The sequence below is a fragment of the Nicotiana attenuata genome, chromosome 1 (genome assembly GCF_001879085.1).
Source record: "Nicotiana attenuata strain UT chromosome 1, NIATTr2, whole genome shotgun sequence".
Taxonomy (NCBI): domain Eukaryota; kingdom Viridiplantae; phylum Streptophyta; class Magnoliopsida; order Solanales; family Solanaceae; genus Nicotiana; species Nicotiana attenuata.
In genome coordinates this window covers 11,220,938-11,243,535 of record NC_031989.1, presented here as the reverse complement: position 1 = coordinate 11,243,535, position 22,598 = coordinate 11,220,938, and positions in this window count along the sequence as shown.

Below are 22,598 nucleotides of genomic sequence, written 5' to 3'. Positions count from 1 at the left end.
GGAATGGTGACTTCAATCCATATGCTTTGAAGTTCTATAATGACTATAGGGCAATAGTACATTACTGCTAGGTTGAGTTTAATGGTGACTTTGAATATGAAATTAGTGAATGTGACGATAGACATATTGTGGATCTTAGAAAGAAAAGATGCACATGTAGAGTGTGGCGATTATCTGGTATCACATGCCCCATGCAATCAAGGCTATGTTGTATGACAAGGTATTAGACACAACTATTTGGTAAGGTGAGCCATTGTCACAAATTCACTGGTACTATAGCAAAAAAGCATATTCATTGGCTTACAATCACAAACTCCAGCCAGTTAGGGGGAATTTTTTTTGGAAAGTAGAACCAACTCAGGCAATGGAAACCCCTGATATTTCCAAGAATGTGGGTAGACCTAGAGCAAAGAGAACCAGGGAAAGCAAAGAAGAGGGTCGAGGAGTGGAATTACTCAAGGAAGGGAGTTGACATGCAGCAATTGTGGTGGTGAAAACCACAATGCTATGGGTTGTTTCAAGTTAAAGAATTCTGATGTGTCACAACTTCTAGGAGTTCTGATTTGTCACAATTCAAGAAGTTGTCGTAACTTCTAATAAATTTTTCGGGTTCCATGAGAAAACTACTGTAGAAACTTCAAAATCAAGGAAAAAGAAAGGTGGTTCAAGTCAAACCTCACCTCCAGAATTTGCACTTGATCTGCTGCTTCGGAAGATGAAGGAATGGACTTTGATAGTGAACCCGTGACACAACAGACACAAGAATCCTCTTATGCCACTACTGGTTTATCACAAGGCTATGGTCCTATTATTGGAACTGATGGAGATCCACCTATGAGGCCAATGGTTATTGCTGAATCAGAAACAAGACTTGTAGTTAGAAAGCTGAATATAAGGCCATCAACAGGAACAAGAAGAATTCAATTTTGTAAAGATGCATATGGAGTGGCAGTGCCATCAAATTTGCCTTACTCACCAAGTAAGGCAACTTGGAAGGGAAAACTAAATGTCACTCTCAAGCAGATCCAAGATGAAGCAAAAAAAAGAAAAAATTGAAGATGACGTCAAATTGTGAAGTTTAGCAAGATTTGGAACTGTCACGACCCGGAATTCCCACCCTCGGGAGTCGTGATGGTGCCTACTAATGTGAGCTAGGCAAGCTGAGCATTTAACAAATTACCTTTTTACCCATTTTATACTCTTTAATAATTAAAAAGCAATGATGTGAAATTAGCGGAAAATTTAAAATAAGCGGAAGAAAAGCAATAGAATATCTGAACATGTATTCTAAAAAAACTTTTTGAGCCTCAACTACCTAGAACTGGTGTCACAGTTTCACAGACGATCTAAGATTTACTACATACAAAGACTGAAAATAAGCGATACACTGTTTCTGAATTAAGGAAATGAAACAGAAATAAAGGGATACAGGGAGACGCCAGGGCCTGCAGACGCCTGCAGGTCTACCTTGGATCTCCACGTGGACTGAAGGTAGCCACCCAGTCTACGGTCAAAAGTCAACAGCACTGGGATCTGCACAGAAGAGTGCAGAGTGTACTATCAGCACAACCGACCCAATGTGTTGGTAAGTGCTTAGCCTAACCTCGGCGAAGTAGTGATGAGGCTAGGACTAGACTACCAAATAACCTGTGTAGTTAAATCATATACAGCGGAAATAGAAATAGATAATTACAACTAAAGTTCGCAGGGGAAACATTCTACGTGGAGTAACAGGTAACAACAGAACGACTGTAGAGAAACATGAGAAATGCTCTAAATCAGTTACCAGCAAAATAAGGAAATAGAAGAACAAGCACACAAGTGATACCGTTGCAGGCGTGCAACCCGATCCCATTACATATGATACCGTTGCAGGCATGCAACCCGCTCCCATTTCTTACATTATCGTTACACGCGTGCAACCCGCTCTTATTTCACATATCACCGTTGCAGGCGTGCAACCCGCTCCCATTTCTTATATTACCATTGCAGGCGTGGAACCCGCTCCCATTTCACATATTACCGCTGCAGGCGTGCAACCCACTCCCATTTCACATATTAACGTTGCAGGCGTGCAACCCGCTCCCATTTTACCGTTGCAGGCATGCAACCCGTTCCCATTTCTTTTGTCAAAACCAATCCAAGAAATCCCGGCAAGGGAACAATAATATTAGCACAAACATCCCGGCAATGGAACAATAATGATAATAACATCCCGGTAAGGGAACTATAATGATAATAACATCCCGACAAGGGAATAATAATAAAATCCTCATATGAAGCGCAATAAACCACAACGGAGGCATAATAGTTACAATACAAGACTCACGGGCATGCTTGACACCGACGTATAGATACTCGTCTCCATGCCTATACGTCGTACTCCACAATTAATACGTAACAAATAAGGCCCGACTCCTAATCCCTCAAGCTAAGGTTAGACCAAACACTTACCTCGATGCCACGAACACAATTCACGTCTCAACTATCGCTTTACCCCTTGATTCCACCACCAATTTGCTCGTATCTAGCCATAAGTTACTTAATTATATCACTAAACGCTAAATGAATCAACTCCAATGCATGAAAATAAGTTTTCCAAAGTTTTACCCAAAAAGTCAAAAATTGCCCCCGGGACCACATGGTCAAAACCCGAGGTTCGAACCAAAACCCGATTGCCCATTCACCCCCGAGCCCGAATATATAATTGGTTTTGGAATCCGACCTCAATTTGTGGTCTAACTCCCCAAATTTCAATATTCTTAGGTTTTTCCCAAAGTTTCCAATTCCACCATGAAAACCCTATATTTTAGGATGAAATCTTGTAAAAAAAATAGTTAAGGAGTAATGAAAATGAGTTAGAAATCACTTACCAATGTTTTGGAGAAGAAAGGTTTTTTGAAAAATTGCCTCTTATGTTTTGGGGGTTTTGAAAAATGAAAAATAACTGAAAATCCCGTTAAATATACCTTTCTCAGACCCCCTATACGGACCGCACAAAAAGGAGTGCGACCGCGAAGCTCTCCTTGTGGAATGCAGTGGCATGCTTTAGTATTTTGGAAATAACTTTCTCTAAAGATGTCCGAATTGTGATTTCTTTACTGTTCTAGAAACTAGACACGAAGGGCTACAACTTTCATTTTTGAATCATCTCAAAGTTCCTTGTATATCAAAAGATATAGGCTTCCGAAGTCGGACCAGTGAACCTGTACGGACCGCACAAAATCGAGCGCGGCAGCACAACCCCACCGCGGACAACACCAAAACCAATACGGTCAGCACTGGCGGGTTCAGAGATTTGCACTTCTCTGAACCTGCAACATCCATGTTTTATGCCTAAGACATCCCGGAATCTACCTGAAACTCACCCGAGCCCTCAATACTCCAAACCAAGTGTGCATACTAACTCAAAAATATCATATGGACCTACCCGTGCGATCACATCATCAAAATAACATGTAAAACCATGAATTAAACCTCAAAACTCATCATTTTCATCAAGAACATTTAAAGTTCATAACTCTTCCACCGAAAGTCCAACTCACGTCAAATATACTCCATTTTTCACCAAATTTCACAGTTATCATTGAAATACTATAACAAGTTTGTATCGGGCTTTGGAACCAAAATACGAGCCCGATAACAATGGTTTCAAACATTAATTCTTTTCTTCATTTCTTAGATATTTCAGCAGAACAATTTCTTTTAAAATTGATTTCTAAGGCTTGGGACCTCGGAATTTATTTCCGGGAATACGCCCAAGTCCCACATTTTACTGCGGACCTCCGGGGATCGTCAGAATACGGATCCGGGTCCGTTTTCTCAAAATGTTGACCAAAATCAACCAAAATCAAATTTTTAACTCTAGAAATTTCTATTTCTCATCTTTTCACATAGAAGGCTTTCCGGATATAGGTCCGGACCACGCATGCAATTCAAGGGGAGGTAAAAGGGATGTTTTTAGGCCTCGGAACACTGAATTTGTTTCTAAAACAAGTGATGACCTTATGGGTCATCACATCCTCCACTTCTAAAACAATCGTTCGTCCTCGAACGGACATAAGAAGGAAGTACCTGAGTTGAGGAAAAGATGGGGATAGCGGCTCCACATATCGGACTCAGACTCCCAGGTCGATGCCTCAGCAGGCTGTCCTTTCCACTGAACACGAACAGAAGGGAAATTCTTCGACCTCAACTGACGAACTTGCTGGTCTAGAATAGCTACCAGCTCCTCTTCATATGACAAGTCCTTGTCTAACTGGACATTGCTGAAATCTAACACGTGGGATGGATCGCCATGATACTTCTGAAGCATGGACACATGAAACATTGGATGCACGACTGATAAGCTCGGCGGCAACGCAAGTCTGTAAGCCACCTCTCCCACTCGATGAAGAATCTCAAATGGGCCAATAAACCTAGGGCTAAGCTTTCCCTTCTTCCTAAATCATATCACGCCCTTCATAGGCGACACTCGAAGCAATACCCGCTCACCGAACATGAATGCCAAATATCGAACCTTACGGTCAGCATAGCTCTTTTGCCTGTACTGAGCTATACGAAGCCTATCCTGAATAATATTGACCTTGTCCAAGGAATCCTATACCAGATCCTTACCAAACAACCGAGCCTCTCCCGACTCAAATCATCCAACCGGCGACCGATACTGCCTACCATATAAAGCCTCATAAGGAGCCATCTGGATACTCAACTGGTAGCTGTTGTTGTAGGCAAACTCCGCTAAAGGCAAGAACTGATCCCATGAGCCTCCAAAGTCAATGACACAAGCTCGGAGCATATTCTCCAAAATCTGAATGGTTCGCTCGAACTGCCCGTCCGTCTGAGGATGAAAAGCTGTGCTCAACTAAACCTGTGTGTGCAACTCTCGCTGTACTGCCCTCTAGAAATGTGAGTTAAACTGCGTACCTCGATCCCAAATGATAGACACGGGCATACCATGAAGGCGAACAATCTCCCGGATATAGATCTCAGCTAACCTCTCGGAAGAATAAGAGACTGCCACAGGAATAAAATGTGCTGACTTGGTCAACCTATCAATAATAACCCACACTGCATCGAACTTCCTCTGAGTCCGTGGGAGTCCAACAACGAAGTCCATAGTAGTACGCTCCCACTTCCACTCAGGAATCTCAATCTTCTGGAACAACCCACCGGGCCTCCGATACTCGTACTTAACCTGCTGACAGTTCAAACACCGAGCCACATATGCAACGATGTCCTTGTTCATTCTCCTCCACCAATAATGCTGCCGCAGATCCTGATACATCTTCGTGGCGCCCGGATGAATATAGTACCGGGAACTATGGGCCTCCTCCAAAATCAACTCTCAAAGCTCATCCACATTAGGCACACAAACTTGACCCTGCAACCTCAGAACTCCATCATCTCCTAAGGTGACCTGCTTGGCACCTCCGTGCTGCACCGTTTCTCTAAGGACACACAAATGGGGATCATCATACTGCCGATCTCGGATACGCTCCAATAAAGAAGAACGAGCGACCTGCAAGCTAACACATGACTAGGCTCAGAAACATCCAACCTCACGAACTGATTGGCCAAAGCCTGAACATCCAAAGCAAGCGGTCTCTCACCGACCGGAATATAAGCAAGACTGCCCATACTGGCTGACTTCCTACTCAAGGCATCGGCCACCACATTGGCCTTTTCCAGATGATATAAGATGGTGATATCATAGTCTTTCAACAGCTCCAACCACCTTCTCTTCCTCAAGTTTAGCTACTTCTGCTTGAACAAAATACTGCAAACTCTTGTGGTCTGTGAACACCTCGCACGCCACGCTAAACAGATAATGCCTCCAAATCTTCGACGCGTGAACAATGGCTGCTAACTCCAAATCATGAACTAGATAGTTCTTCTCATGAATCTTCAACTGCCGTAAAGCATAGGAAATGACCTTGCCATCCTACATCAACACCGCACCAAGCCCAGTACGAGATACATCACAATAAACCGTGTAAGGCCCTGAACCTGTGGGCAAAACCAACACTGGTGCCGTAGTCAAAGCTATCTTGAGCTTCTGAAAGTGCGCCTTACACTCGTCTGACCATCTGAACTGGGCACCCTTCTGGGTCAACTTGGTCATCGGGGCTGCGATAGATGAAAACCCCTCTACGAACTGATGATAGTAGCCTGCCAATCCCAAGAAACTCCGGACCTCTGTAGCTGATGCTGGCCTAGGCCAGTCCTTGACTGCCTCAGTCTTCTTCTGATCGACCTGAATACCCTCTGCTGATACAACATGACCCATGAATGCAACTGAACTCAAGCAGAACTCACACTTCTAAAACTTGGCATACAACTGACTCGCCCTTAAAGTTTGAAGAACCACTCTAAGATGCTGCTCGTGCTCCTCCCGGCTGCGGGAATAGATCAAAATATCGCCAATGAAGACTATCACGAACAAATCCAAGTAAGGCCTGAACACTTGGTTCACCAAATCCGTAAAAACTACTGGGGCATTTGTCAACTCGAATAACATTACCAAGAACACATAATGCATGTACCGGGTGCGGAAAGTTGTCTTAGGGACATCGGATGCCCTAATCCTCAACTGATGGTAGCCAGATCTCACGTCAATCTTTGAATATACCTTGGCACCCTGAAGCTGATCAAACAAATCATCAATCCTCGGCAGTAGATACTTATTCTTGATTCTAACCTTGTTCAATTGCCGGTAATCTATACAAATTCGCATCGATCCATCATTCTTCTTAACAAACAACACCGGCGCACCCCAAGGCGAAACACTGGGTCTAATGACCCTTTTCAAGCAAGTCTTGCAACTGCTCCTTCAACTCTTTCAACTCAGGCGGGGCCATACGATGCGGCGGAATAGAAATGGGCTGAGTGACCGGAGCAAATCAATACAAAAGTCAATATCTTTGTCGGCTGGCATACCCGGCAGGTCTGAAGGAAATACCTCAGGAAACTCCCGAACAACGGGCACAGACTCAATGAAAGGTACCTCAGCACTAGAATAACGAACATAGGCCAAATATGCCAAACACCCCTTCTCGACCATACGTCGAGCCTTCACATAAGAGATGACACTATGGGTAGAATGACCAAGAGTCCCTCTCCACTCTAAACAAGGCAAACCCAGTCAGGCTAAGGTCACAGTCTTGGCATGACAGTCCAAGACAACGTGGTAAGGTGATAACCAGTCCATCCCCAATATGACATCAAAATCAACCATGTCCAGAAGAAGCAAATCTACACGAGTCTCAAGACCTCCAATCACAACTATACATGAACGATGGACTCGATCTACCATAATAGAATCACCCACTAGGGTAGACACATAAATAGGAGCACTCAAAGAATCACTAGGCATGACCAGATACGGTGCAAAATAAGATGACACATAGGAGTATGTAGACCCTGGATCAAATAAAATTGAAGCATCTCTGCTACAAACCAGAACAATACCTGTAATAACTGCAAGCCTCAGCCTCGGGCATGTCTGGAAGAGCATAACATCGGGGCTGGGCCCCACCACCCTGAACTACATCTCTGGGATGGCCTGCTGCTGGCTGGCCTCCACCTCTAGCGGCCTGAGCTCCACCTCTAATACCTCTACTTCCATCTCTAGCACCTCTACCCCCACCTCTAACTGGATGGGCGGGTTGTGGAACACTCGGTGCCTAAACCATGGCACGGGAACCCTGATGCTGAGAGACACTCTCTCTCTCTCGGTGGGAAGTATGACAAGAGCATGACGAGCCAAGTCGATGAATCTGGTCTCATATTGAGTAATGGTCATAGAACCCTTCTGGAGACGCTCAAACTGCCTCCGATAGACCTCTCTCTGAGTGATAGGGAGAAACTTCTCCAGAAATAGCTGAGTAAAATGCTCCCAAGTCAAAGCTGGTGATCCGGATGGTCTAACCAAGCAATAATCTCTCCACCAAGTCTTAGCGGATCCAAATAAGCGAAAAGTAGCAAAATCGACCCCATTGGTCTCCACTATCCCCATGTTTCTGAGAACCTCATGACAACTGTCTAGATAATCCTGGGGATCCTCAGAAGAAGCACCGCTAAAAGTAGTAGTGAAAAGCTTGGTGAACCTGTCCAATCTCCACAAAGCATCGACAGACATAATTGCTCCATCACCGGTCTAAGCTACCACACCTGGCTGAACTGCTCCAACTGGCTGAACTGCTGGAGTCTGAAACTGGGGAGCTGCCTACTCCGGAGTGCGAGTAGTAGGAGTCTGGGCTCCTCCTCCAGCCTGAGAGACGGCTGGTGCTACAGGAAGCAAGCCTGCCCGGGTGACACTCTCCATAAGGCCCACTAGACAGGCTAGAGCATCCTGGAGTACTGGGGTAGCAATAAACCCCTCTGGGACCTGAGCTGGGCCCACTGGAACTGCTGGGCCGGAACCTCATCATCAACGTCAACTTGAGGCTCCGCCGCTGGTGTTGCTGCTCTGGGATGAGCTCTACCTCTACCTCGGCCTCGCCCTCTGCCCTTCTGGGAGCTGCTGCTGGGGGCTCGAGCTGCTGATCAGCGAATGAGGAAGCGCGTGTTCTCGGCATCTGCGAAAGAACAGAGTAGGAATTCAATTACCATTGAGAAACCAAAACGCACGACAAGAAAGAATAGATGTGAAGTTTTTCCTAACTCTGTAGCCTCTGGGGGATAAATACAGACGTCTCCTTACCGATCCCTCAAACTCTACCAAGCTTGTTTGTGAATTGTGAGACCCATGTAACCTAGAGCTCTAATACCAACTTGTCACGACCCGGAATTCCCACCCCAGGGAGTCGTGATGGCGCCTACTAATGTGAGCTAAGCAAGCCGAGCATTTAGCAAATTACCTTTTTACCCATTTTATTCTCTTTAACAATTAAAAAGCAATGACGTGAAAACAATGGAAAATTTAAAATAAGCGGAAGAAAAGCAATAGAATATCTGAACATGTATTCTAAAACAACTTTTTGAGCCTCAACTACCCTGAACTGGTGTCACAGTTTCACAGACAATCTAAGATTTACTACATACAAAATCTGAAAATAAGCGATACACTATTTCAGAATTAAGGAAATGAAACAGAAATAAAGGGATAGAGGGAGACGCCAGGGCCTGCGGACGCCTGCAGGTCTACCTTGGATCTCCACGTGGACTGAAAGTAGCCACCCAATCTACGATCCAAAGTCAACAACACTGGGATCTGCACGGAATAGTGCAGAGTGTAGTATCAGCACAACCGACCTCATGTGCTGGTAAGTGCCTAGCCTAACCTCGACGAAGTAGTGACGAGGCTAGCCTGTGCAGTTAAATCATATACAGCGGAAATAGAAATAGATAATTACAACTAAAGTTGAGCGGAGGAAACATGCTACGGGGAGTAACAGGTAAAACAGAATGACTGTATAGAAACATGAGAAATGCTCTAAATCAATTACCAGCAAAATAAGGAAATAGAAGAACAGGCACACAAGTGATACCGTTGCAGGCGTTCAACCCGATCCCATTACATATGATACCGTTGCAGGCGTGCAACCCACTCCCATTTCTTACATTATCGTTGCAGGCATGCAACCCGCTCTCATTTCACATATCACCGTTGCAAGCGTGCAACCCGCTCCCATTTCTTATATTACCGTTGTAGGCCTGCAACCCGCTCCCATTTCATATATTACCGTTGCAGGCGTGCAACCTGCTGCCATTTCACATATTAACATTGTAGGCGTGCAACCCGCTCCCATTTTACCGTTGCAGACGTGCAACCGGTTCCCATTTCTTTTATCAACACCAATCCAAGAATCCCGGTAAGGGAACAATAATATTCGCACAAATATACCGGCAAGGGAACAATAATGATAATAACATCCCGGCAAGGGAACTTTAATGATAATAACATCCCGGCAAGGGAACAATAATAAAATCCTCATATGAAGCGCAATAAACCACAACAGAGGCATAATAATTACAATACAAGACTCACGGGCATGCTTGACACCGACGTATAGATCCTCGTCACCATGACTATACGTCGTACTCCACATTTAACACATGACAAATAAGACTAGACCCCTAATCTCTCAAGCTAAGGTTAGACCAAACACATACCTCGATGCCACAAACACAATTCACGTCTCAACTATGCTTTACCCTTAATTCCACCACCAACTCGCTCGTATCTAGCCACAAGTTACTTAATTATATCAATAAATGCTAAATGAATCAACTCCAATGCATGAAAATAAGTTTTCCAAAGTTTTACCCAAAAAGTCAAAAAATCTCCCCCGGGCCCACATGGTCAAAACCCGAGGTTCGGACCAAAACCCGATTACCCATTCACCCCCGAGCCCGGATATATAATTGGTTTTGGAATCCGACCTCAATTTGAGGTCCAACCCCCCAAATTTCAATATTCTTAGGTTTTTCCCAAAGTTCCCAATTCCACCATGAAAACCCTAGATTCTAGGATGAAATCTTGTAAAAAGAAGTTAATGAGTAAAGAAAATGAGTTAAAAATCACTTACCAATGTTTTGGAGAATAAAGGTTGTTTGAAAAATCTCCTCTTATGTTTTTGGGATTTTGAAAAACAAAAAATAACTGAAAATCCCGTTTGGATATACCCCTCTCAGACCCCCTGTGCGGACCACACAAAAAGGAGTGCGGCCGCGGAGCTCTCCCTGTGGACTTTAGTGACATGCTTTAGTATTTTGGCTTTAATCATCTCAAAGTTCCTTGTAGATAAAAAGATATAGGCTTCCGAAGTCGGACCAGTGAACCTGTGCAGACCGCAAAAAATCGAGTGCGGCCGCACAGCCCCTACTGCGGACAGCACCAAAACTGCGGTTAGCACTGGCTGGTTCAGAGATTTGCACTTCTCTAAACCTGCAACATCTATGTTTTAAGCCTAAGACATCTCGGAACCTACCCGAGCCCTCAGGACTCCAAACCAAGTGTGCATACTAACTTAAAAACTTCATATGGACCTACTCGTGCGATCACATCATCAAAATAACATGTAAAACCATGAATTAGACCTCAAAACTCATCATTTTCATCAAGAACACTTGAAGTTCATAAGTCTTCCACCGAAAGTCCAACTCACGTCAAATAGACTCCATGTTTTACCAAATTTCACAGTTATCTGTAACAACCCGACCGGTCATTTTGAGCTTTTGCATCTTGATCGCCAGTTCTCGGGCATGACTTGCCCCGTGTTATGCATTATGACTAATATAGATCGTTGGTTTTGGTTTCAGGAAAATTTGGAATGAATTCGAAAGAACAGTTTCAGTTGAAAGCTTTGAATTTGAAAGGTTTGACCAAGAGTTGACTTATTTGTATATGAGCTCGGATCGGAGTTTTTATGATTTGGTTAGCTCCGTTAGGTGAATTGTGACTTAGGAGCGTGATCAGAATTGGTTTTGGAAGTCCGGTGTAGAATTAGGCCTGAATTGGCGAAGTTAGTATTTTGGCGATTTTCGGTTGATAGGTGAGATTTTGATCCGAGGGTCGTAATGGAATTCCGAAAGTTGCTGTGGCTTCGTTATGTGATTTGGGATGTGTGTGTAAAATTTTAGGTCATTCGAAGGTGATTTGGTTGGGTTTTTGATCAAATGCGTGTTTCGGAAACTTTAGAAGAACTTAGGTTTGAATTCGATGTGAATTGATGGTTTTGATGTTGTTTGAGGTGTTTTGATAATTGGAACAAGTTTAAATGATGTTATGTGTTTGGGAGCGGACTCTACTTCTCATTCGAGGACGAATGATCCTAAGTGGGGGAGAATGTAACGCCCCAAAATTTTTTTGAAGTGCTATTAAGAAAACTGATGTGCGCTAATTATATTATTTTGTCTGTGAACGAGGACTATTAATATGATGGATATCAATTGGATATGATAATAAGTGTACGGGGCATATTATAAGTGATTTGGAGTCTAAAGAGAGGCCTAAATCCAAGCCAAGTTGAAAAGTTTTATTTTAGACGAAAGTTTCGAATGAGCAGCACAAGACCAAACTTTGGACAAGAATATCTGAATAAATATAAGGATTTATGTGATGAACAACCTATCAAATGAAAGATTTTCGAATCTAGTTTCTACCGCTTCAAACCGTTTGTCATTCGGAAACTCCTACAAGAAGTTATGACCAAATTACCTAAAGCAGCGCAGAATTTTACACTACCGCGGCGCCCCATGCGGCGTGGCAGTACAAAAATGGGTTTTTAAGACCCGAACCCCATTTCATTTAACTCGTTTGGGGTTTGTTATTTTGGGGTTTTCTGGAGCTTTTAGAGAGAGGGAAGAGCAATTCTAGAGAGAGGAAGAAGCTCAAGTGCCTTGTTCATCAAAAAATGTTGTCCAATCCTTGAAATCCAACAAGAAATCCCTCAAGTTCTTCATCAAAGAGGTAAGGTTCTATACCCTAATCTTCAATTTCGTCTTTGGGTGATTGTTGAGTAAGAATTCATGTGAAAACTAGACATAAGTCACTTGCGGTCATTGTTAGTCAATAATATGGGATTATCATCAAATATCCTGACTAGATTACTTGTTTTTGGGGTGAAATCCGAAGGTTTGGGGCCTAGGGATTTGAAATTTGATTTGGGGATTTGAGGGACCATTTGAGGTCGGATTTGAGAAATTTTGGTATGTATGAACTCGTGAGGAGATAAGGAATCTATTGATGTGAAAATTTCTGAGTTTCGAGAAGTGGGCCCGGGGCTCGGGTTTTGGTAATTTTGGGGTTTGTGCCCGTAGTTGATTGTTTTCACTTGGGCTTTGTTACCTTAGCATATTGTGATGTATTCGCTCTGATTTTGGATAGATTCGACACGTGTGGAGGCCGATTTGAGGGGCAAGGCGTCGCGAGCTAGAGATTTCGCCGGTTCGAGGTGAGTAATGATTGTAAATGATATCCTGAGGGTTTGAAACCCCGGATCGCACATCGTAGTGCTATATTGAGGTGACTTGCACACCGGATAGCGAGCGTGGGGTAGAGCACCGTTGAGGGATTGAGACTTGGTCCGTCCCGATTGACGATTTTACCGCGTATTTGACTGAAAGTTATTTGTTATTATCATGATTTGGGCTGATTGCCATACTTGGGCTTCATGCCAATTATCTGAACCCTTCGGGGATTTTTATCATTGTTTCCTCGCTATTTTGATATACTACTTGAACTCGGTCTTGTTGATTATACTATTTTACAAACTCAGCCGCTTTAATTGAACTTGAGACTTAAATGATATTTTCCACTGTTGTTTGGGCTGAGCACTACTATTTATTTGATGCCCGAGGGGCTTATGATGTTTTCTGGACTGAGTGAGGCCGATGGCCATATGTGAGGATATGTTGAGTGACGTGAGGAGGCTTTCAGGCCTTGTGAGTGATGTGAGGAGGCTTTCAGGCCTTGTGAGTGATGTGAGGAGGCTTTCAGGCCTTGTGAGTGATGTGAGGAGGCTTTCAGGCCTTATGAGTGATCTTAGAAGGCTTTCTTGCCTTACTTTATATGCCACGAGGTGGCTTGATATTGCGCTTGGGCCGTAAGGGGCCCCTCCTGGAGTCTGCACACCCCTAGTGAGCGCCGTCGACAAAATATGGATCGGGCTGCACGCCGCAGCGATATATGGATCGGGCTGCACGCCGCAGCGGTTACTATATGATATTGTTCTGAGAATGATCTGAGAGATAGAGCCCGAGGGGTTGAGAGTGTTTCTGAGAGTGAGCCCGAGGGGCTGGTACTGTTTTGAGATACTGCCCGAGGGGCGAACTTTTATGTGCTCATCTTGCATATTTACTTGCCTTTTTACCTGTTATACTGTGGTATTTGTGCCCGAGGGGCGGATTTTTCTGTGCTTATCAGCACTAACTGTTTTGAAATCGTTTCGTAACTGTTGAAAAGATCATTTTTAAAAGAGGTTTAAACTGAGGCAATATATTTCCCAAGATTTCACAGCTTCACTGTTTTCTCAAAGGATTGTACCCTGCTTCTATACAGCATGTTGGTTGCTTTACGTGATTTCTTACTGCTCAGTTGTTATTTACCTTTATTACTCACCGAGTTGGAGTACTCACTTTACTCCCTACACCTCGTGTGCAGTTGCAAGTATTTATTCACCCGGTAGCGGGTATTGGCTGTTTGGAGGCAGAGCTGTAGTAGTTTAGCGAGGTGACTGCCAGCGTTCGCAGCACCGTTTCTTTCTATGTTATTCATTATTCCTGTTCAGTGTATTTCTAGACTTGTAAAAGTAATTACATTCTTATAGATGCTCGTAACTTGTGACACCCCGATTAGGGCTGTGGGTGGGTTGTATTTCCGCTAATTAATATTATTAAGTCATATTTAATCTGTTTATTCATGTTTAACTATTTTTGAAAAGACGAGTTGGGTTAGTTGGCTGGCCTCGTCTTCACGAGAGGCGCCATCACGATCAGTGCAGTGTTTGGGTCGTGATAAGTTGGTATCATAGCCTAGGTTACTAGGTCTCACGAGTCATGAGCAGGTTTAGTAGAGTCTCGCGGATCGGTACGGAGACGTCTGTATTTATCCTCGAGAGGCTGCAGAACCTTTAGGAAAACTTCACATTCTTGGAATTCTTATCGTGCGTCCTTGTTTCAGCTTGAAAGGAAACTCTTGAAATTTCCTTCCACGCGTTCGTATGCGCGCATGAGCGCTCAGTATCAGATGTGCCTTGATGGCTTGTGATTCCCCGATCAAGGGGCGAGATATGATCTCAGTGAGTTTGATGTTGGGCCAGTCTGGAGGACTTGAGGCCGGATCTTTGCCTATGGCTTGAGCACCGATGTGCTGATTGTGTGAATAAGTGGTTTGAACTTATATGTTCGGTATTGTCCCTATTAGCGGGAATGGCGGTTGGATAGCTATGTGATGGGCATGTTAGTACTGCGAGATGTATCTATACGACTTGGTAGTGACGATGAAGATCTGCTGGATGATAGAAGAATTATTAAGTGTATGATTTCCATTGTGATTGGATGTGTAACTCCGAGTTATGGGAGCGTGAAGAATCTTTTCATGTTTCCAGTCGAGAGTGAAGTAAATTTTATGTTACGGTACGAGTTCAAACTCAGGAAGGCTAAGTGGCTGTGTAATGTGTATGGCGGTGGAAGGTATATAGAAATGTTATATTGAAGCGAAGCAGGTGGGTTATCTCCTGTGAAGTGTTCTGAAGTGGTGTGATCCTTATGTGTATATTGGGATATATCATGTGCAAGTGAAAAGTACGTGTTGAAATTTGGAATTTTGGGTCGCTTAAGAGAGTGGGCTTAACTGTTGCGGGAATGAATGCGAGAATTGCAGAAGAGTTACAGTACGGGATGATCTGTGTTTTCACAACTTATAAATGATTTGAGTTTAATCTCACTATGTTATTGTGGCATCAATAGAGTAAAAGTGTTATGAGTTATTGAGGGTATTTTGATCTATGGCTTCGAGCCAAGTGGGGGAGTCTGCTGTGAGTAGTTGATTGCACGATTAGGTGCTATGCTGGTTCCAGTTTGAGGCGTGCGGGTGAGTCAGTTATGACTTGTGGGAATTGAGACCGAGGATGTTGATGAAGGTTATATTATGCTTCATAGGGTAAGGAAATCACAGGATGTCTTAAGTTGTTGTTGGTAAAGAATGCTCAGTGCATAGAGTAGTAAGTTGCTTGGGGTGTATTAGGATGAGGATTTCATTTTTGCGGTATCGGAGTGCCAGTGAGGCACGGGTGGTTCTGTTCGTTAGGTCAGGTAATTTGCAGTTTGAGTAAGAGTGAATGAATTTCGAGAATGGTTCCAATGTGTTCAAGATTCTGCAGGAAACAATCGGGTATTTTGAAGTGGCATGCGTGGTTAGAAACTGTGTTTTCATTGGAAGAGGTTCAGATTTGTGGTATTTCTATGTTAATTATGGGGTTCTATGTATCAGTATCGGGAAAGTAAAGGTAATGGATTCGGATTCGCAGGAGGTTCTTCAGATTAAAGTATTCGGGAGCGTGATGTTTCTGGTAATATTTGAGAGAATATTCAGCGGCTTATGGGTCCTAGACAGTGTGGTCTTGTGCTTGGGTCTCGTGTAGTGAGCCTGGGATTAAGAGATTGTGGTACTACAGCAAGAGGAAGCATCAAGTTGAAAATGATTCAGAAGGAAATTTAGATAGGTGGAATTGTTTGATAGTAGACCGAATCGGTATGGTAAGGATATGATTAATTCTTTGTATGTGTTCGAGGTAATGGGTTCTTACAGGTATTTTGCAACAATGCTCATGGGCATTGATGGCTTGCTTAGCTTGGTCTAGTTAGAAGGATTCAGTCCTGGCAGTTTAATTTGTGCAAACTAAATTGGGAGAGTTCTTGTTGATTTCTACCGTGGCTGGAGCGGTGCATTTTTTACGAACATGAGAGCTATGGGATGTGTAATGATTTTTCTTCTAGACGGGATCAATGGAAGTTCTTGGCTAAATGAGTGCGTAGATGTCTATGACTTGGAAGGGAGGTAAAAGTTTTCCTGTTATCCTTGGATGGGTGGTATATGCGGTATGTTGTGGAGGATCGAGATTTGCGTGTATGAGGTTTCAGTTCAGTTCTGAAAGGAAGTTCATAACACTCTTAGGCAGCGGGTAGCCTTAGATGATTAAGGAAATGGTATTGTTATTTGGAAGTGATTTGACGAGAGTATAGGTTTCAGAAAAGGGGTAATGTGATTAAGTTGATAGCACTTCGGTAGTATTGCGGCACCTTCTTTTAGATCGCTGGTGATATTCAGGTTTGTTTGGGGGCACAAGGAAGTTTGAGAGTATCTAACGTGGAATGATTGGGTATTAGAGGTGTGGCATATATTCTGACGGCGAAATTGGGATAGGATATGGTGATTCATGTGCCGTATGGGCGTGGAGACGGAAGTTCTCATATTCAGGCTGTGTTGTGATTGTAGATCGTGTGTATCAGCACTGTTTAGTGACTACCGAGATTTGGAGGCCCGAGTGTTCTATCCTGAGTCGGCTTGGTTGGCTCCGAATGGCATTGTTGAGGGAGGTATTGATTCGAACGTTGTTGAGCTTATCAGTGATCTGGGGAGATCTATGAGTTACCTTTCTATGTAGCGAGATGCTAGGATTTGTTGGTTATAGGCACATATGGTACGGTTCAATTGGGGTCTCTTAGTGGAATTCGAGCGGGAAGAGTAATTGAGCAATGCTTAGTGAACGGCGTATCGGTTGTGTCCTATCGGGTTGCGTGGTATATGCTATTTGTTTTCACCGTGGGTGTAATGACTTGCTTTGGTTCCAGACGTCAAATTGTGCGTGGCTGTCGATTTTGAGCATAGTGACTTGAGGTGTTCCATGTGTAGCAGTGTTTGCCTAGGATCGCGCATTGTAGCGATGCTATGTGGAGATATGACCTTTCGGGGTAGATTCATGTGTTCTATTTCTGCGATGTGAGACGGGGTCACAGCTTTGTGTTGTGATGGTACTGATGAACTTGAGGTACAACTCTTTCGTTTGGGTCATTTTCATGATTTGAGTATGTTCAGATCGTTTCTTATTGGTGCGCGAATTATGCGAGTTGTGGCTTAGGCCTGCATTGATGTATCATGTCACTAGAGTGGTGTGTTGGATTCGAGGTGATCGTTGGGGTCATTAATGAATACGAGCGCATTTGATTTCAGCTTGTTAGAAGGATAATATCGAGGTTCGGCTCGGAAATCTGCTGTGGTATTAGCCAGAGGAGAAGTAACCTTATGGATGACTGACCTGAGAGATGGTTATGGTTTATTGCGTGTTTCATTCATCGCTGGAAGTACATGAAAGTGTTGGAATGAGACTTTAGCCAATAAGAGGTTTCCTACCGTATTTGGTTGTTGTGGGCAGCTGCTGTGAATGGAAGTTATCGCTGCATGTGTTGAGTTATGAGGTATATCATATATTTGCACCTGAGGTTGCAGGCATGGGTTATTACAGCTGGTTCGGGCTTATTCTGAATAAAGATGTGAGGTTCTGATCTTGTGTATGATTTCGGAAAGTGGAATGTGGTTCTATGGCTTATGGGCTAGATTGGATGGTGAAATTTCAGTTACAATGTGTTATCAGACCTATACGAGATAGGGTGACGTGGGATCACCCCCGGGTTTACGCTTGGTAAGGTTATTCAGCTATTGGTTGGCTTTTAGGACAACTCTGGGTACGTTCAAGGACGAACGAGTGTTTAAGTGGGGGAGGATGTAACGACCCGACCGGTCGTTTTGAGCTTTTGCATCTTGATCACCAGTTCTCGGGCATGACTTGCCCCGTGTTATGCATTATGACTAATGTAGATCGTTGGTTTTGGTTTTCAGGAAAATTTGGAATGAATTCGAAAGAACAGTTTCAGTTGAAAGCTTTGAATTTGAAAGGTTTGACCAAGAGTTGACTTATTTGTATATGAGCTCGGATCGGAGTTTTTATGATTTGGTTAGCTTCGTTAGGTGAATTCTGACTTAGGAGCATGATGGGAATTGGTTTTGGAAGTCCGGTGTAGAATTAGGCCTGAATTGGCGAAGTTAGTATTTTGGCGATTTCCGATTGATAGGTGAGATTTTGATCCGAGGGTCGGAATGGAATTCCGAAAGTTGCTGTGGCTTCGTTATGTGATTTGGGATGTGTGTGTAAAATTTCAGGTCATTCGAAGGTGATTTGGTTGGGTTTTTGATCAAATGCGTGTTTCGGAAATTTTAGAAGAACTTAGGTTTGAATTCGATGTGAGTTGATGGTTTTGATGTTATTTGAGGTGTTTTGATAATTGGAACAAGTTTAAATAATGTTATGTGTTTGGGAGCGGACTCTACTTCTCATTCGAGGACAAATGATCCTAAGTGGGGGAGAATGTAACGCCCCGGAAAATTTTTAAAGTGCTATTAAGAAAATTGATGTGCGCTAGTTATATTATTTTGTCTGCGAACGAGGACTATTAATATGATGGATATCAATTGGATATGATAATAAGTGTACGGGTCATATTATAAGTGATTTGGAGTCTAAAGAGAGGCCTAAGTCCAAGCCAAGTTGAAAAGTTTTATTTTAGATGAAAGTTTCGAATGAGCAGCACAAGACCAAACTTTGGACAAGAATATCTGAATAAATATAAGGATTTATGTGATGAGTAACCTATCAAATGAAAGATTTTCGAATCTAGTTTCTACCGCTTCAAACCGTTCGTTATTCGGACACTCCTACAAGAAGTTATGACCAAATTACCTAAAGCAGCGCAGAATTTTACACTACCGCGGCGCCCCATGCGGCGTGGCAGTACAAAAACGGGTTTTTAAGACCCGAACCCCATTTCATTTAACTCGTTTGGGGTTTGTTATTTTGGGGTTTTCTGGAGCTTTTAGAGTAGAGGGTAAGAGTCAATTCTAGAGAGAGGAAGAAGCTCAAGTGCCTTGTTCATCAAAAAATGTTGTCCAATCCTTGAAATCCAACAAGAAATCCCTCAAGTTCTTCATCAAAGAGGTAAGGTTCTATACCCTAATCTTCAATTTCGTTTTTGGGTGATTGTTGAGTAAGAATTCATGTGAAAACTAGAGATAAGTCACTTGCGGTCATTGTTAGTCAATAATATGGGATTATCATCAAATATCCTGACTAGATTACTTATTTTTGGGGTGAAATCCGAAGGTTTGGGGCCTAGGGATTTGAAATTTGATTTGGGGATTTGAGGGACCATTTGAGGTCGGATTTGAGAACTTTTGGTATGTATGACTCGTGGCGAGATAAGGAATCCGATGATGTTAAATTTTCTGATTTTCGAGAAGTGGGCCCGGGGCTCGGGTTTTGCAAATTTCGTGAATTTCGATATTTTTCGAGTCTTTTCGATTGGGTTATGTTCCCTTAGCCTATTGTAACGTATTCGTTGTGGTTTTGATCAGATTCGACGCGCGAGGAGGTCGATTTGCGAGGCAAGGGCATAGCGAGCTAGGATTTTGGCCGGCTTGAGGTGAGTAATGATTGTAAATGATATCCTAAGGGTTTGAAACCCCAGATTTGCACACCGTAGTGCTATATTGAGGTGACTTGCACGCCGGATAGCGAGCGTGGGGTAGAGCACCGTTGGGGATTGTGACTAGCCCGTCCCGATTGATAAATTTACTGCGTATTTGACTGAAATTTACTTGTTATCATCATAATTTGGGCTGATTGCCATATTTGGGCTTCCTGCCAGCTATGTGAACCCTTCGGGGATTGTTGTTGATAATTCCTCACTGTTTGATTTTATACTTGGACTCAGTCATGTATTTTTACACTGTTTTCAAAACTCAGCCAAGATTACTTGCTTTAACACTTGAAATGATATTTCCAATAATATTTTGGGCTGAGCATCATGTTTATTGTTGCCCGAGTGGCTTATGTGATTTTGTTGACTGAGTGAGGCCGAGGGCCTGTATTGTGAGGAATACTTTTGGATCGGGCTGCACGCCGCAGCAGTGTTATACTGATATTGATATGAGGTCGAGGGCCTAGATTGANTGAGTGATGTGAGAAGGCTTTCAGGCCTTACTTTATATGCCACGAGGTGGCTTGATATTGCGCTTGGGCCGTAAGGGGCCCCTCCCGGAGTCTGCACACCCCTAGTGAGCGCCGTCGACGAGATATGGATCGGGCTGCACGCCGTAGCGGTTACTATATGATACTGTTCTGAGAGTGATCTGAGAGAGAGAGAGCCCGAGGGGCTGAGAGTGTTTCTGAGAATGAGCCCGAGGGGCTGGTACTGTTTTGAGATATTGCCCGAGGGGCGAACTTTTATGTGCTCATCTTGCATATTTACTTGCCTTTTTACCTGTTATACTGTGGTATTTGTGCCCGATAGGCGGATTTTTCTGTGCTTATCAACACTAACTGTTTTGAAATCGTTTCGTAACTGTTGAAAAGATTATTTTTGAAAGAGGATTAAACTGAGCCAATATATTTCCAAAGATTTTACAGTTTCACTATTTTCTCAAAGGATTGTACCCTGCTTCTATACAACATGTTGGTTGCTTTACGTGATTTCTTACTGCTCAGTTATTATTTACCTTTATTACTCACTGAGTTGGAGTACTCACTTTACTCCCTGCACCTCGTGTGCAGTTGCAGGTATTTATTCACCCGGTAGCGGGTATTGGCTGTTTGGAGGCAGAGCTGTAGTAGTTTAGCGAGGTGACTGCCAGCGTTCGCAGCACCGTTTCTTTCTATGTTATTCAGTATTCCTATTCAGTGTATTTCTAGACTTGTAAAAGTAATTACATTCTTATAGATGCTCGTGACTTGTGACACCCCGATTAGGACTGTGGTGGGTTGTATTTTCGCTAATTAATATTATTAAGTCATATTTAATCTGTTTATTCATGTTTAACTATTTTTGAAAAGACGAGTTGGGTTAGTTGGCTGGCCTCGTCTTCATGATAGGCGCCATCACGACCACTGCGGGGTTTGGGTCGTGACATTATCATTGAAATACTATAACTAGTTTGTACCAGGCTCCGGAACTAAAATACGGGCGCGATAATAATGGTTTCAAACATTAATTCTTTTCTTCATTTCTTAGACAATTCAGCAGAACAATTTCTTTTAAAAATTGATTTCTAAGGCTTGGGACCTCGGAATTTATGCAACCACCTTGAATTTAAAAATTGATTCCACGCACGCAAATCAAGGGGAGGTCAAAGGGAGATTTTTAGGTCTCGCAACACTGAATTTATTTTTAAAACAAGTAGGTCATCACAGGAACCTTTTTGGGATAGATGTCTTTGGGTTAAGAACTTACATTAAGGTTGTTGGTTTTTGGTTAACATGCTGTTGGTTTTTGATGAAATTCTAGCTGCTGATTTTTGGTGAATTCCAACCTCTTATTTGACTTGAAATGGTTTTATGCAAATGAATATTGTTCTAAATGTTGTTTAGGTTGTTGTTCAAGCTATTGGTTTGTAGCAATTTCCCTTGAACTGTGACAAATCAGAATGTTTGTAGCCCTGATATAGTGTTGCTAATTTCATATGCACTATCATAGCTAGAACAACCACCTTGAATATTTGTAACCAACTCCATCTATTTGTTTGTATCCAAAAATATATAGGATGGCTATTGTTTTAAATATTGATTGTGTATGTTTAGGTTTGCGTATGTTTAGATTGTGTATGTCCAGAGACTGCATGTTCAGGTTGTGTATGTTCATGTTTTTGTAGTTGTTGGTGTGTAGTTGGAACCTGTGGAGGGTATGTTTGTTCAATAGCATTTAGTTGAAGGGCATATTTGAACTTCTTATAGATACACACTGTTAACAAGTGTAGCAACTTTGCTGCAAGTCATTCAAGCTGCACATTATAAGCTCAAACCATCATTTTGGGTTAAACCATTGCACTTAGGTTGTTGCAAACTTACTACATTAAGATCAAACCATTACACAAGCAAAATTTACATAAGTCATACATTTCGTTCATTCATACAGTAATAAAATATGACTACATTCCATCCAATATTCAAAACCTACATAACTTAACTATGTAATACATAACCAACAACAAACCCAACAAGGAAACACAATACCATAACATATACATTTTCTCTCTCCTTTGCATA